The sequence below is a fragment of the Brachypodium distachyon genome, chromosome 1 (assembly GCF_000005505.3).
Source record: "Brachypodium distachyon strain Bd21 chromosome 1, Brachypodium_distachyon_v3.0, whole genome shotgun sequence".
Taxonomy (NCBI): domain Eukaryota; kingdom Viridiplantae; phylum Streptophyta; class Magnoliopsida; order Poales; family Poaceae; genus Brachypodium; species Brachypodium distachyon.
In genome coordinates this window covers 17,799,657-17,814,852 of record NC_016131.3, presented here as the reverse complement: position 1 = coordinate 17,814,852, position 15,196 = coordinate 17,799,657, and the positions used below count along the sequence as shown (strand labels likewise).

Here is a 15,196-nt window from a genome sequence, read left to right as displayed (position 1 = left end):
TTTAACGCCATCTTCCTTGGGCCCGCCGGGCACGCGGCTTGGTTCCCTCCCGATAGCACCGCAGGGGACAAGACAACTTTACTTTTCCCTATCACCCTGCAGAAAGTACCGCTATCCTCTGCCGGCTTCCGTCAGAGATTCTCTTTCGGCTTAGTGTTAGTTTTGACTTTACGATGCCAGCATATATAACTATGCCGGTTTTGCTTCCCTCATCTCGGTTAGAGTTGTGTCCCATGACCCTATCCGGGATCATCCCCCCGACAAGTATCAAATGATGGGTGCCAAACAAGCCGTCAGAGAAAAGTCATTTTCAAACTTGACATTGTAGAACTCGTCCGAACTAAAGCTTAACGAGTTTTGGGCCCCTAATAGGCTAATAGCCTAACCAATGAAGTTAGGATCCTGATTCCAGGATTAAGAAGTTAAGGTTCGATTCAATCGAGTTCTGCAAGATCAAAGTTGAAAATAGACTTTTTTTCTTTCTCGTTCGCTTATTACCCGACCTGATGGACGGGTAGATTGATACCTCGTGCGTGCAGGGCGGGAGCGTGCGTGCTCTTGGGCGCGGCAGTCAGTACTCGTACGTGACGGCCGGTGAATTCTCGCTGCGTTTTGTCGTGACGAGGAGCCGAGGAGGGAGGCAGGAGGAACCTGTGTGGGTGTACCGGCGTACGTACCAAGTACTAACTGCTCTGCTCTCCGTGCACGCGCGGGCACTCTCAAGCCTGAACCACTGCTAGTACCCCGGCCCAGTCACTGCTGTCTGCTGATGTTAATTACTCCACTGCGGATCGATTGGCAGGGGTATCAATCACGGTGAATGTGTGATCTCTTTTACTGCCTGTGCTGTGCCTGGCTGATCACTGCATGCATGCATGCATGCGTTTGGGTTTGGGACCGTGGATTGATTCCTGCATGCATGCATGGTTGGCCGGACGGGTTATTACACTTATGACTTGCTAGCGTTTGGCGATTAGCAACGCTTGATTCCCCGGCCCGAAAATAGAGAGAGGAGAGATCGATCGGGATGTGGATCCATCAGGAAATGAGCTTAATTGGACGAATGGACACGGGACAGTTACGATTGAGAATGTACGGACACGCGAGTTTAGTGCGCTAGCCAGCTTTTAAGGAAAAGCCAGCGCACTCTGTCTCTCAAGTCGTACTCCATTGTTACTCTCCAACTCCAAGGCAGAGCAGTAGAGCACTACAAAGCAGGTGTGCTGTTTAAGTGTCAATTTAACCAACACGGTGGTACTGAAAAATTAAGTGATCGATGCAGCATCGACACTGGAAGTAGTTAAGCTCACAGTGAGTGGCTCTGGAGTATTATGACACCGTGAGGACGCGTAGTTAACTTGTGGTCTCCCCGTACATGCATAACTCCGTGTGTCTTCCTTTGCAGAGTTTGCTTGCAGATGTCGAGCCAATTACATACACGTACGGGGTGCATGCAGCTAGCCAGCTAGCTAGATAGGCGAACCATGCACGTTGCGCGGTTTGCTTGTGTGTTCCTTTTGGCGATGCGATTTTGTGGAATTTTCCATATCGACCAATCGAGTACTAGTTTTACTCTAGCTAGCTATAGGGCGGCCAATCAGGAAGCATGGCTGCAACTGCGAGCACTCTCATGCATGCATGTTACTGGTACTACGTGCGCTCTTCGCCGTCTCTCCCTTGCGCGGCGGTTGTCCATATCCTTGCATGTGTCGCCGCCACCACAACACACAAGTCCCAAAGCCATATATTCATCCATCCATCCAGCTCCAGCACGTACGTACGTTTCATTCGCAGGCCCAGCCGCCGGAGAGCCGGCGACGGACCCGGGAGACGATAACTAGTACTCCTACAATACCCACGTCCAATCGTCGACGCACGTATATACGTACGTCCTGTCCTTATCGTGGTGCCGTAAAATTCTCTGCCGCGTGCCACCTGCAGCCGATCGATTGGATCCTTTAATTTTGCTTCCCTGCGAACGCAAGCAAGCAAGCTAGCAAGAGATCGGCTCAAAACAGTACTCTTGCGTACCGTAGCAGAGTACACGTACCGTTTGTGTTGCTGCCTCTGCTGCATCTGCAAGCACAAGAGGAGGAGGAGGTCAGGGTGAGTACCAAACAGAAAAGCAGGGCTTTAGCTAGAGAACATGCGCATTGAGGGAGGCTGTCGTCTGTGGGGCCAGTGTAGGTGGATCTGGAGGCAGCGTGGCTGCTTACCACTGGCTTATGCACTGCTCCGGGAGCTGATTGTGTGTGTGCTTTGGGGTTGGACCATGTAGTAGCTACTAGCTGGAGTGGCTTGCTTGCTCCGCGCGTGACCGTGATCATGCATGCTAATCTGATCTGGTGAATAGTACTAGTAGGAACTTGCATGGTAAATGTCAATGGAAAATACAGTACATCTATGCTTGGTTGGCCGCCGCACAAAGAAAGCTCCTTAAGTTAGCTAGGTTGATTAATTAAGTGATCCGTGAAGCACTGAACATGGGTTTCAACTAACAAGGCCAACCCAAGTTTGCACGCCGAGGTAAACGTATATAGCATGTTTATTCCGGAAGGTAAACGAAGAAGAAAAAGTCCCGCCCACCGAATTTGGAGAGATTGATTCCCAGAGCTGGATCAATTTCAAAATTGTGGAATTCAATGCTGTGGTATTGTTTAAGGAGGTAGAGGAATCTATGCGTATTAGAGTTCGTTAGATTTCCCGCCAGCCATCCTTCTCGGTCCTACTACGTGTCAACAACAGAGAGAAACGTCACTTCCCTTCCGGCCAATTTTATAATTGCTTCCACAAGGGTTTGATATTTCTGCTAAAATGGTCGACATGCAACAACTATAAAGAGCCACCCAATTAATCGGAGTGTTTGTTTTGGTCCGTTTGGATCGGCTGGATGCCTCCAAAGCTGTCGTCCATTTAGTCCGTTTTATTATTTAATTTTGGTCACCGATAGGTCGACCAGGTGAGGAAATAGGATGACAAGCGTAGTGTCCACGTGCTGTCCGCCCAAACGCAAACCGGCCACTGTCGGAGCCACCGCCCGGCCACCCCGGGCAGCTGCCCGGACTCGGCAATTTTTTACTACTAATTAGTGTAATTACTTGAAGGCTTAAAAATATTTTCTTAAACCAAATGCTGATTTGTAAAGGTTTTGCACAGGATGCAGAAGCAGGCTAGCTCCACCACTGAACCGGGCCCAAACTTGGATCAGAAATGGGTCGAACCGGACAGAAAAGCGGACAACCGCCGAAATAGACCGTCGCGTTGGGTGGTCGAGTCGCATAGCACCTAGTATCCATCGTTTACGGCTAGGACTATTGGGGTCTTTAATCCCATTTGTTCCCCTAGCTTTCGTCTCTCAGCGTCAGTGTCGGCCCAGCAGAGTGCTTTCGCCGTTGGTGTTCTTTCTGATCTCAATGCATTTCATCGCTCCACCGGAAATTCCCTCTGTCTCTGCCGTACTCCAGCTTGGTAGTCGCGTTGGGTGCGCGTTTTGTCCGAACGAACACGACGCGTCCTGATGAAATGGGTCGCACTTGCCAATGCCTCTATCCTACTACGTGTCGACGAGAACTCCAAGGTCTTCTTTTTTTGGCTCCAACGTGTATGTTGACAGGCAAGAATACCTGACCTATGAAGGGGTAATTAATCGACGACTACTTACTTGCTAGCAGTTCCTACAAGAAAAAAAATTCTCGGAAAAGAATGAGGCTACATATAGCTTGTAAACATGGAGCTATCTAAGAACGGCGCGCGTGCCGACCGATCGGACACCGGCGAACACTCGATCGTGCGTCCACCCACGGTGCATGCACGAATCAAGCACTGCCTCAATCAATCCATCCATCCATCCAACTGGATTCCAAATTCCCAACCAAAGCCGACGAAACGATCTCTTTCGAAACTTGACACGCACACAGGCATGCACGAAACACCGTGCGCACTCTGCCAGCATATAAGCGACGTACGGAGAACACAGATCGATATAGCGACACGGCATGGGCAAAACATATGCATATGCAGTGTAAACGTATATACGTACGCTCTGTATACTGCACTGATAATGTGCCGTACGTTGCTGCTCAGCCACCGGACACGTGGATGATCGATGGTTGGGGTCTCGGGGGGAAAGGCTCGTGCTCTGCGTCTGCGTCGCCGGCTTTCGGGTTGCTTTCCGCCCGAGACAGGGTCGCTACCACCGTAGCTGGGGGTTGAAAGAACCTCTTTAGTTTGTATGTACGTACACGCATGCATGCACTACGACTGCATGCGTACGTGCATGCATGCATCAGTACGTACTGCAAATGCTCTCGATCCCGACACCCATCCATCGAGAGTCTCGCTCTCTGGCTCGCGGTCACTTTCTGCCAGCGTGCAACGGTAAAATTTCCACAGAATATATTGTACCAATTTGTTGCAATTTTTGTATTCTAGAAAAATTGTTGCAAGTTTTGGAATGGATCAAGTGGTATATACGTACGCTTTGGGCCTTGCTAGCTTGCTTGAAAGGCGGAGGCGGATGCGACAACACACGGATTAAAAGGGCGTCTGGGCGTGTCAGGTATACTGTTACCCGTTGACATAGCAAGAGCCTTTGCTTCAAAAGCGGTGCTTACTGCTGCCTGCTGGTAGTACGTAGTACTACTACATTCGTTGCAAAAGCTAAGGCACGCACGGCCGCACGGGACTTTTGAAGTTTTAGACTTAGTGTTAAATTATGCTATGGAGAATGTGACAAGAAAAAAAGAGTCATATCACCAGCTTCATACTAGCTAAATGGACGTGCGCTGCTGCGAAATTATTACTTTATCCTCTTACATAAGTTGTTCAAATGCGTTCTTCCTTTATGTTTCCGTAATTTTTGTTCAATAAAAACTAATCTCAAATATACGTCGATTTATCCTATCATAGTCAAAAAATCGTGATGCATATATCTATCGTATTAAATTGGGACACCCACATTCAGTTTATAAGAGTATATGAAACTATCTAATTAATAGAATGAACAGACGACCACCAACTTAAATCTGTATAAAAAGTAAAAAAATTGAAGTACTTTTGCAGTTCTATATGATCTTTCCACCTTATCAGGAGTAGATCAAATTAATTAGTAGTCAAATCATTACCCAAATTTGTGACCTATCAGTGGGTCCATCAACTGATTGAGCAACTTATTTTGTGCAAACGTGTCTTCTGATTTTTCTAGCTAGATGAATTTTCTATCAAATGTAGCCCTTGACATTTGAGTTTTAGCCCTTGACAATTTGGGTATCTTTAAGGATTATTGCAACAGCAGTTAATTAAGTGTAATTGTATATGTGTTCCTTCAAAGAAAAGAAAGGCAACCAAAAGCCTGCAATGACGCACTGACGCATCTCCTACTTCTGCTTCTTGGCTCGAAGCCAACCATTTCTGCATACTCCAAAGAAGAACACCAACCGTCTGTAGAAAAGCTCAACTACAACGCCTTCTTGTTTAAAACGAGATCCGCAGCCGTGATTTTGATTTCTGACAGCGATTAGGGCTGGATTAATTATCTCGCGTCGCAGTAGTTGGTCTGCCGACACGAGCAACGCAAGCCGCTGAAGCCTGAAGTTCACCTAAAAAAAGCTGCTGAAGTAAGCAACCTGCCCTGCAATGGCAAACTGACAAAACTAACCTGACATAAATACTCTTTCAAGGTACAAGTTGCAAGATCTTGCGGGTGAACAATTTTTCTACAGAATCTAGCAGGTGACAGGTACCTGCACACCGATAACTAGTTAGCTAGCCATATATAGCTTTGAACTGACACCTGAAAATATTTTTGAAAAGTACTGGGGTAGTATTAATAACTTCATCACACATCACAAGAAATCAACAACATTATTAAAACAGAAAAGCAACCGTGTTTTGGGTATTGACATGGTTTTCATTTTGATCAGAAATTTATAATCAGAGAGCTGGTTATTTGGTCGAGGAATCTGGCCGGCCATCTCGCTCATCTCATGGGGCATGGGCTGTTTATGCCTGTACATCGTGTGGATCAATGATAATCCATCATGCATGTTCCTCCTCCGTGTGCAGTCCAGATACTCAATTACCAGGTGATTATGCATTATTATTGCAAGTTGCATCACGGGGTCACATGATCGCGCATGTGGCGCCTAAATTTGACTCATAATCATAATATCCTTTTCTTGGGGGAGGATAGGCTTCAACAATTATTCCAGGAATAATTATTGAGCAACACATGCACTTTTTTGCAAGTACCATCAGGGAAATATTTCCCCCCAAAAGCGGATTTGGTCATTTTAGTTTCGTTTTAATTGTGCGCTTCATTCCTTTTTCGTACATTGTACTGTTCTTTTTAGGGACAACTGTACTATTCTTGTACGTATTTCGATGTATTATTGCTAATGCTCAGAGAGGAAACAGCCTGAGATGAAGCAAGCTAACATGATCAAGCCTGAGCGCCAGCCAGTCGTGTATATGGGTGCAATGATTCATGCAGAGCTACTAGCTCTGCAGGTTTTAAAATATTGTTATACGCCGAGATCATTAAACCAGACAAAAAAAAGTACACCGTAGACCGTACACCTCAGGAACGTGGAAGCGACGGCTACGTATATATGCAATTTTATCCTTTCGTGTTTGTGTGTTGATATGATTAAATGGGACAGAAAGTACCCCGTACACCTGGACGGGAACGTGCAAGCAACGTCGTCGATCGACTGTCATACGCAATTTTGTTTTCATACGTACATGCATGGATCTGATTAAATGGGACAAAAGGCACATCGTACAGCTCAGGAATGTACATAGATATACGAGGAGCATAATTGGAGAAAGTCCAGATAAGGCACACCATGTTTCATGTTTGATAGATTTAGCAAGTCCCTTCAGCTTGACAAGTCCATATAATTTCATAATTTCAGTCAAAGCATATTGTGAACAGAATATGTTTATTTTTGTTTCGTATAGTACTACGTATGTTTGATGATTAAGTCCGTTTGCCTTTATTATGCCTTCGTTTTGGGAGGAAAAAAGTCTGTTCAAGATGTGAGTCCATTTTCCCTTTAACAGGAGTCCTTTTGTTTTCTTTTTGAGAAAGTGCTCTGCTTTTCATATAGATTAAAAGAAAGAAATAGAAATAAAACATATTCACGTGAAGGTACAAACTACAAAGTGACCCAAAGGCGAAAATCTCCACGCCACGGCTTCGAGCTATCAGTGCACTCGATCGCACCATTGCCAAATTAACGTGCAATGCAGGATTTTTCTTCCGTCAATTCGGTCGTCCAAAACTTGCCCTGAAGCAATCGTTAAACCGGCACGATTATTGCGTGCACCGTTACAGACCGAGGCTCACTCAACTATAGTTAACCAACCAGGATACAAAAATAAAAATAAAATGCAAAGTGACAAAAGTGATGTATGCACAGATCAAACCGGCCGGTTACAACTGCAACCACCACGAAGATATATCGAACCGAATCAAATCAGCTCAAATCAAACCAAGCCAGATACAGTAGAAAGCTTCCCCGGCCTTATCGATGATGTGCCCACTCCCCACTGACTATCGCACGGGCATGTGCTACAATCAACCTATCTCTATCCATTCCACCGTGTAGTACGTTGCCCGGCCCGGTGCGTGAGCCAGACTGCCATGGGCAAGATAGGTACAGGAGCCGGCCAGAGGGATAAAGACTGGAAGAGGGAGCAGTTCCACGTGCGCGCCACATCCCGCCCACGTACGTGGTTCCTACTTGCTTGTGCGCCACCATGGATTGGGCAGAAAGAATCTATGCCGCCTTTGATTTCGTTGGCGACTCCCGACCCCCGGCTGGAAATATCCGACCAGCAGGAAGTTAATTTGGAAGGATTCTGGTCAAGTTCTTTCTACATGCAGGCTGCGCGCAGCTATAGGTAACTCGTACTAGAAGAGAGTACAGATTACTACTGAATCCAGAGTGGCACCTGACATGTTGTGACCATACGCATCACCGGCGGCAGAGGCAGGCAGGCTACATCTCTAGAATTTCAAAACATAAAACTTAGAGGGAACCTTCAGTACTGTCTTGACCGGGATTAAATTCTCTGTATAACTCCAGAGCCTCCCCCATGATCTTACTTTGGGATAGAAGCTGTGATCTTTTCTTACACGAAGGATGAGTATTGAGGAATCCTCTCTTACTATCTCCGAACTTCTCCAAGGCCCGTGGGGCTGCGCAAGGATCAAAACCAGCTGCACCGAGCAGCATAATTCCAATGTGATCGGCATCTCTCTCCGCCCTACATAGTTAATAATACATCATCAGAAAAACTTATAACACCCCGTCAAAGTCAGTATGGGAATAGTAGATGTGTAGGAGGTGAATATAATCTTTTGTTCCTGATTTGTCTTGAGTGATTCGAGGGGAGGATGATTAAGAGAATGATTTACTCACTGCTCATTTCTGTGAAGAGCTGCATGAGGTGGTTTTCCAGACGGAGCACAATAAGACGTCAGGTCCGAATGGTTTAATTTCCGGCCGAGTTTTTTCAAAGATTTTGGGAGGTTATCAAAGAGGATCTGATGGCTCTCTTCTCCGATTTCCATGCGGGTATACTCCCAATTTTCCAGCTAAACTTTGGTATCATTACTTTGCTCCCTAAGAAAGAAGATGCACCCAAATTTTGGAGTATGGGCCCACTTTGCCTGTTAAAAGAATCCTGTAAATTTTCACGAAGGTGTGCACTAATCGTATTAACGCGGTAGCTTCTTCTATGATTAAGGCTACTCAGTCGACGTTCATGTCTGGCTGACACATCTTGGAGGGTGTTGTGGTTTTGAATCAGTTTGTTCATGAATTGCACTCTAGGAAGTTAGATGAGTTATTTATAAATTTGATTTCGAGAGTGCTTACGATAAGGCCAATTCGTCCTTTCTGTAGCAAACCCTTAGGAATAAGTGTTTTGATGCGAAATGGTGTGACTGGATCGATAGTTTTGTGAAAGGAGGTACTGTTGGTATCAAAGTGAATGATGACATTTTCATAAATTGCAAAATAAATAATGGAAATGTGTTGAAGACCGTTTTGTGAAGAAATTGAGTAGATAAGAAGGTAAGCTCCTTACCAAGTTCTTATTAATTAAGTTCTCTCTGGCTTGCCCATGTTTTTTGAAGTCCCTAAGGGTCTCACCAAAAGATTGGATTTCTATCGGTCTCGGTTTTTCTGGCAATGTGATTATCATAAAAAAATACAGATTAGCATAAATGGGATATTATTTGTCGGCCCGAGACCAAGATGGGTTAGCGATTGAGAATTTGGAAATTTAATTTTTTTTTTGCATGTTGGGCAAGTGCGTGCTAAAAATACTGGCTGTTGATGGGTTATGGTTGGAGTTGTTGCGTAATAAGAGCATCATCAGAAGCTTGTGTACAAGGTTGTCTAAATTTAGACGATGTCTAAATTTCTCTCCACAATGTCCATATGTACACAACCTAGCCACGATGTTCAAATGTCCACTAGAGATGATTTAGCTATGAAGATGTGAGAGAGAATATGGACAACCTGCATATAGACAAGCTGCTGGAGAATTGTAAAATTTTAAAAGGGTATCTTTTTAGACCGTTGTCTAAATGGATATATAGACAACCAAATTTAGACAAGTTGCCAGGGAAGTATCTCTATTCTAAGATGTTGTCTCAAGTGGCTATGAGGTCTACTGATTCGGCTTTTGCAAGGTACTCATATGAATTAGGTAGTTCTTCTTCCCTAATTTGTCTTTTAAGGTTAATTGTGGCATGGGAGTATGTTTTTGGGAGGATAGGTGGATGTGTACTGCTCCGCTCAAAGACCCCAACTCCCATCTCTTTTCAGAATTGTGCATAACTGTCAGGCGTCGGTAGCCGTTGCTTGTTTTAGGCGCTAACCCTCCGAATATAGAGTTTAGAAGGACTATCATTGGTGCAAGTTTGACGGCTTGGGAGGATTTGTTTGATAAGCTTGCCACGGCGCACCTTCTGGACCAACCAGATTCATTTTCTTGGCGGCTGTCTACGTCAAAGGTCTTTTGTGTGAAATTATTTTGTAAGAGTGTGATTAACTCCTATTGCGAGTTTCGTCATAAAATTCTGTGGAAACTCAAAGTGCTCTTAAACTTAAGATTTTTTCTTGGTACCATTGTAGAAGAGTTGTTCTCACAAAAGAGAACCTTGCAAAGAGAAATTGGAATAGCTACAAAAGATGTGTTCTTTGTGATCAAATGAACTATACATCATTTGTTTATTGAATTTCAAATGGCGCGCTTAGTGTGGCAATGATATCTATAAAATTAGGGTGCAGCAACTGATTGTAGACGGTTCGCAAGAGAATTTTCAGCCAGTTTGGATGACACGTAGTTCATAGGATTGAAACTGGATGAGCTGTGTTTGATATAATCTTTCAGATTGGTATGATCGATGTTAGATTTTTAATAATATGATGGTTGTGGAGTTTCCTGTTTGAAAATATATATACCTTCGGGTGAATGGCAGCTTAAGGGGTTGGGGAAGCCACTCGTAGATGATCCTCTCTGCCCAGTGCCTTGCAACGAATTTGCCCAATCTACATAAAATCCGTCAGCTTGAGTTCAGCGGAAACCAACCCCAAAAGCACACATGATCGAGCCCATCAATCGATCCAATAAACCAATCTATATATAACGCATATATATACCTCATGAGCAATCGCGAAAGCAAGCTCAGCATCGTCCGTGTTGTAAAAATCGAGCACTGCAGTGGGCACAATGATCTTGCCAGCGGGCAGAGACCACATGTCGACGTGCTTATCTTCCAGAACGATCAGCTCCCAGTCGAGCCCGTCGAGATGCCTCGTCTGCGGCGGCCGTCGTTCCTTCCACAGCTTCCTGCTGCTGAAACCACCATGGCTCGTCCTGGCGTCCACGAGGTCGCGCTGGACGGCGTGGATGAGCCTGGATGCGACGCGATTGACGCGGACGGCGTGAGGGTGGTTCTCGCCGAGGGTGATGCCGGCGTACTTGTTCTTGAATTACGCGACGCGGGACTCGCCGTGCTCGAGCTCCTGCCGGGGAGTGCGGAACACGAGGTGCGTCCGGTTGGTGTAGGGGATCGTCTCGAGGGTGTAGCACGACCCGTGGCCCGCGGCGATGGCCGCTGCGCCGCCCGCGGTGAGGAGAGCCGCCGTTGACGCGGCGAAATTCCACGGGTGGTTATCGTGGTGCCACCGAGAGTGGCTACGGGTGCTGTGGTGCCTTCGAGCCGGGGCAAAGTGCGGCCGGAAGAAGAAGGAGAGCAGTCCACGCGCGGATCCGGAGCGCAGGGCGGCGTCTGGGCGCCGCGCGGCTGCGTGGCGGCGGCACAGGGAGGTCAACAGGTTCATAGTCGATCGTCGTTGATTTTGTTTTTCGTTGATTTGTTGCTTGTTGTTGAGGTTATGTGGGGGCAAGTCGGGATCTGCGTGTGATCTGAACGGAAGTCGACCCCAGTCCGTCGGGACGGCGTGCCTTGCCCCCTATTATCCACCGTCTATTCAAATCGCACGGCCAACAGCGACTTATTCCGTTTCTCTTCCTCGTTCCCCTTCGTCTTCCTCCCGATTGCGGGCAGGGTCAGAAAAACGGCGCCGGAAGACCCCTCCGCGCCACTCCGACACCCCCTCCAGCTGCTCCCCATCCATCCGTCGGCTCGCTCCGCCCACCTCCGGTTGCTCCCCATCTCCCCTTTCGTTTTCTCCCTCCGCATCATCATCTGGTCGTTCATTGTAAACAGTCGCAAATACCAGCTTCTGAAAGCAATTCGATTCAGCAACAAGATGGTTCCACACCAGAAAAGAAAGGACGAATAGTTGCAGAAGTGTAAAGAAATTAAATTTGAAATTTTGCTTACACCAAACAAGCGAATTGCACATCGGACTCCGGCCACAGTTATAAATCGAAAAATGAATTCAACGAATTAAACACGAGAGGAAGTTCGACACTGATTTCTATCACTAGTCACAGAGAACTATATATAATCAGATCTAGAGAGATGGGGGTTGTAGTCCTCGAAGCTCCATAGCGCGGCCGGCCGTTGGGATGGCCGCATCCCCGCCCTCCGGCGGTAGGACCTCCTCGTTCGGGAAGTTGACCTTGGCCTTGGCGAATCTGGCCTTGGAGCCCCTGATGCGTCGCGCTGCGCGCTCGTATCGTAGACAAGCGCGACGGCCTTGGCGATGGTGTAGGTGGGCGAGGCGGCGCGGAGCGGCGGCTCGTTCAGCGGAACCCGTTGGAGCAGCGGCGCAGGGCGGAGAAGTCCGTCGGAGCGGGGCCGGAGGGGCCTGCCGGCGTCGTCCTCTTCAGTGCCAGCCCTGCGTCCTTCCGTTCCCGCGGCAGCGGCGGCTACGACGGGAGAGCAGCAGTCCCCTGCCACACGGAGCCCCCGCCTGAGAGCGCCGTCCAATTCTTTTTTCCCCACGAAACAATTCTCAGGATCATCTTTGGAGCCCCACACGCCATGAGTAGGCAGGGTTTCCCCGTACACGGCAATTAGTGGCCTAAAGGGCATCCCAAACGCGCCAAAGTCAAATTTGTCATGTCACTGCAATTCGGGGTCAAATGTGAATTTTCTCCACAGTATTGTCAGTGACAAATTTGCTAAAGACTAGGACCCATTCAGAATAAAATAGCCCAGCACAACTACTTTCCTCTCTCCCTTCTCATGAGAGATGGAAGGAAGTCAATCCATCGATTTGTTTATTCTTCAACCAATTTTGGAACCGGATCGCTTTCTCCGGTGCCAACCTTTTTGAGTTTGTTATCGGTCTCACAGTGTTGAATAAAGATACCAAATACCAGATAACTATTTGGCACCCCTACGGGTGCATACATTGTGGAGGCCAAGCCAAGCAAGATCGGTTAGCTCGCCTATAGCACAGCTCGAAACAAAAAATCATCATGCTAATTTCCTCGTGCCTACAGTCGAGAACTCGAGATCTGCAGCTATATATCATGGGTCCATGATGCTGTTTTTCCTTTGCTAATTACAGGCCAGTTGACAGTGTTTGAGGGAACCAGCTAGGCAGCTAGCTAGCCTTAAGTCCTGCAAAGTACGAGTAACTTATGATCATTATTACAGAGCTTCGAGTATTCAGTATGTGAATAATCATTTATACTGGACAACGATTACCGCAATGCGCACTGCCAACTTAACTAGAACGATTTCGATTGCAATAGACTTAATGATGGTCAGTGCTCAAAGTCAACCATATCGCTGGTACTTTTCCAATCGATATACTTACTCTGTTTTTTATTGTGACAAGATCTACTCCCTCCGTCTCATATTAAGTGACTCAAATTTGCCCAAACATGGATATATCTATGTCTAAAAAACTTCTAAATACATGTAACTAGCGGGGTGACCCGCGCATCTGCGCGGCTAGATTTTTAATTTTTTATACATGTGTATTTAGATTATTTTTCCCTAATTTCTAGCACTTAGTTCTAACAATTATTTTTTCACATGAATATATTGATGTTGCTTGTCTAAATTTATAAATGGTAGTACTGTCAAAAAATCTATGTCAGTATATGCATTGTCTTGAACATCGAAAAAGATATCATCAACATTAGTTTACTGTTTCTGCCAGTGTCGCTTGTTTCATGTGTGAATCACTTCTCTCATGTGATCAGTGAAACACCAGTTTACGTAGAAGCAGCGATATCTAGAGGAGAAAGAGAGGGGCTTGGAGGTGGAGTAACTTTCATGGTGATTAGCAAAGCCATAACTCATGAGAAATAAAACGGCTTGCAAAATTTCCTACAGCATTCAGATAAATAAAACTAATTGTACTGCTTCCTCCATCGAACAAAAAAGTCTCAACTTTGTCAAAATTTGGATGTATCTATATGTGACTTAGTGTATAGATGCATTCAAATTTAGTCAAAATTGAGACATATTTTATTGGACGGAGGTACAGTACAAAAAGTTTGATTGAATCAACTGCCCAGATGACCAGATGCCGCAAGCTTCTAGCTTCGTAGTTAGATCGATCAGATCTTGTATGTTCTACTCATGGCAAAATCCAATGCTAGGACGAAATCCAACTCTAGCAACCCTTTGAAATTACTGGACTGCCTCTGGCATAGAACCGGTCGTCAGTTGACATGACACAAAACCTGCTCCTCGTCCTCCCATGCCTGTTGCATCCTGCGCACATCGCTGCCTGCCCGCCGTGCCGCCTGCTTGCGCCCGCCGCGAGCTCGCCTGAGCGCTGTGCCATCGGCCCCCGCCGGATTTCTGCTGGCGTGCGGCCGCCTGCTCGTGCCGCCGTGCTAGGTTGCACGGATACGGCGATACGGATACGGATACCGATACCGCGACACCGTGTGATACCGCGGTTTTCCAAAAACCCAGATACCGGGATAAGTGTGTGTATATATGTGTGTGTGTATATATATATATATATATTATTATTATTATTATTATTAATAGAAATAATATAATAAGTTGCCTAATTTGATAATACATAAGTTCAGAAACACCACAAGTTCACAATCAGTTCAATAATGCAACATATTACATAACAAATAATAAGATAGTACGGACGTAGTGGATACTAGATAACTAGATAGTAGATACATGCCATGACAAATTAAGATCATATCATCTTCAATCTTGAAGTGGAGCAAGATTCAGTGAATAAGAATAGAGGAGACAGAGAAGGAAGAGGAACATATGAGAAGGGGAAGCCAGGAAAGAGAATAGCTGACCTGTGACCTGCTCCGGTTGAGTGCTCAACGGCGAGTCGGCGATGGCGTTGACGGCGAGGGAGCAGCAGGACGGGCTGGCGAGGGACGGCGTGGACGGCGAGGGAGCAGCAGGGCGGGGGATGGGAGGAGCAGGGTGGGGGATGGCGCAACGCAAGCAGCAGCAGCAGCAGCGGTGGCGGCGATGGACCCGGCAGGGGCACCGTCGTAGCGGCGCGCGGCACAAGCGGGACGGGAATGGGTGGGAAAGCGGGCGCATGGGGATATGATGCCCTAGATGCGGCTAATTAGGGCACTCCTGTGTCCCGCCCCATGTCCGTCCTGTGTCCGTTCGTCGAAAAATGACAGATACGTACGGGACATGTATTTTCGAGTGTCCGGACGTATCCGCGTGTCCGGGCGTATCCGACCCTCGATACGTAGGATCCTTGCCGTATCCGTGCTTCCGAGCCGCCGCGCGCCTGCCTGC

At 46.7% G+C, this 15,196-nt stretch overlaps 1 long non-coding RNA gene across 1 annotated transcript; it reads right to left on the bottom strand.

The window, feature by feature from the left end:
* Positions 1–7,372: 7,372 nt before the first annotated feature.
* On the bottom strand, positions 7,373–14,859 carry LOC100840187. The gene is made up of 3 exons (XR_002962527.1): positions 10,680–14,859; positions 10,482–10,568; positions 7,373–8,271 (listed from the first exon to the last, which is right to left on the bottom strand). It is a non-coding gene; the product is annotated as an uncharacterized LOC100840187 (long non-coding RNA).
* Between the last annotated feature and the right edge of the window lie 337 nt (positions 14,860–15,196).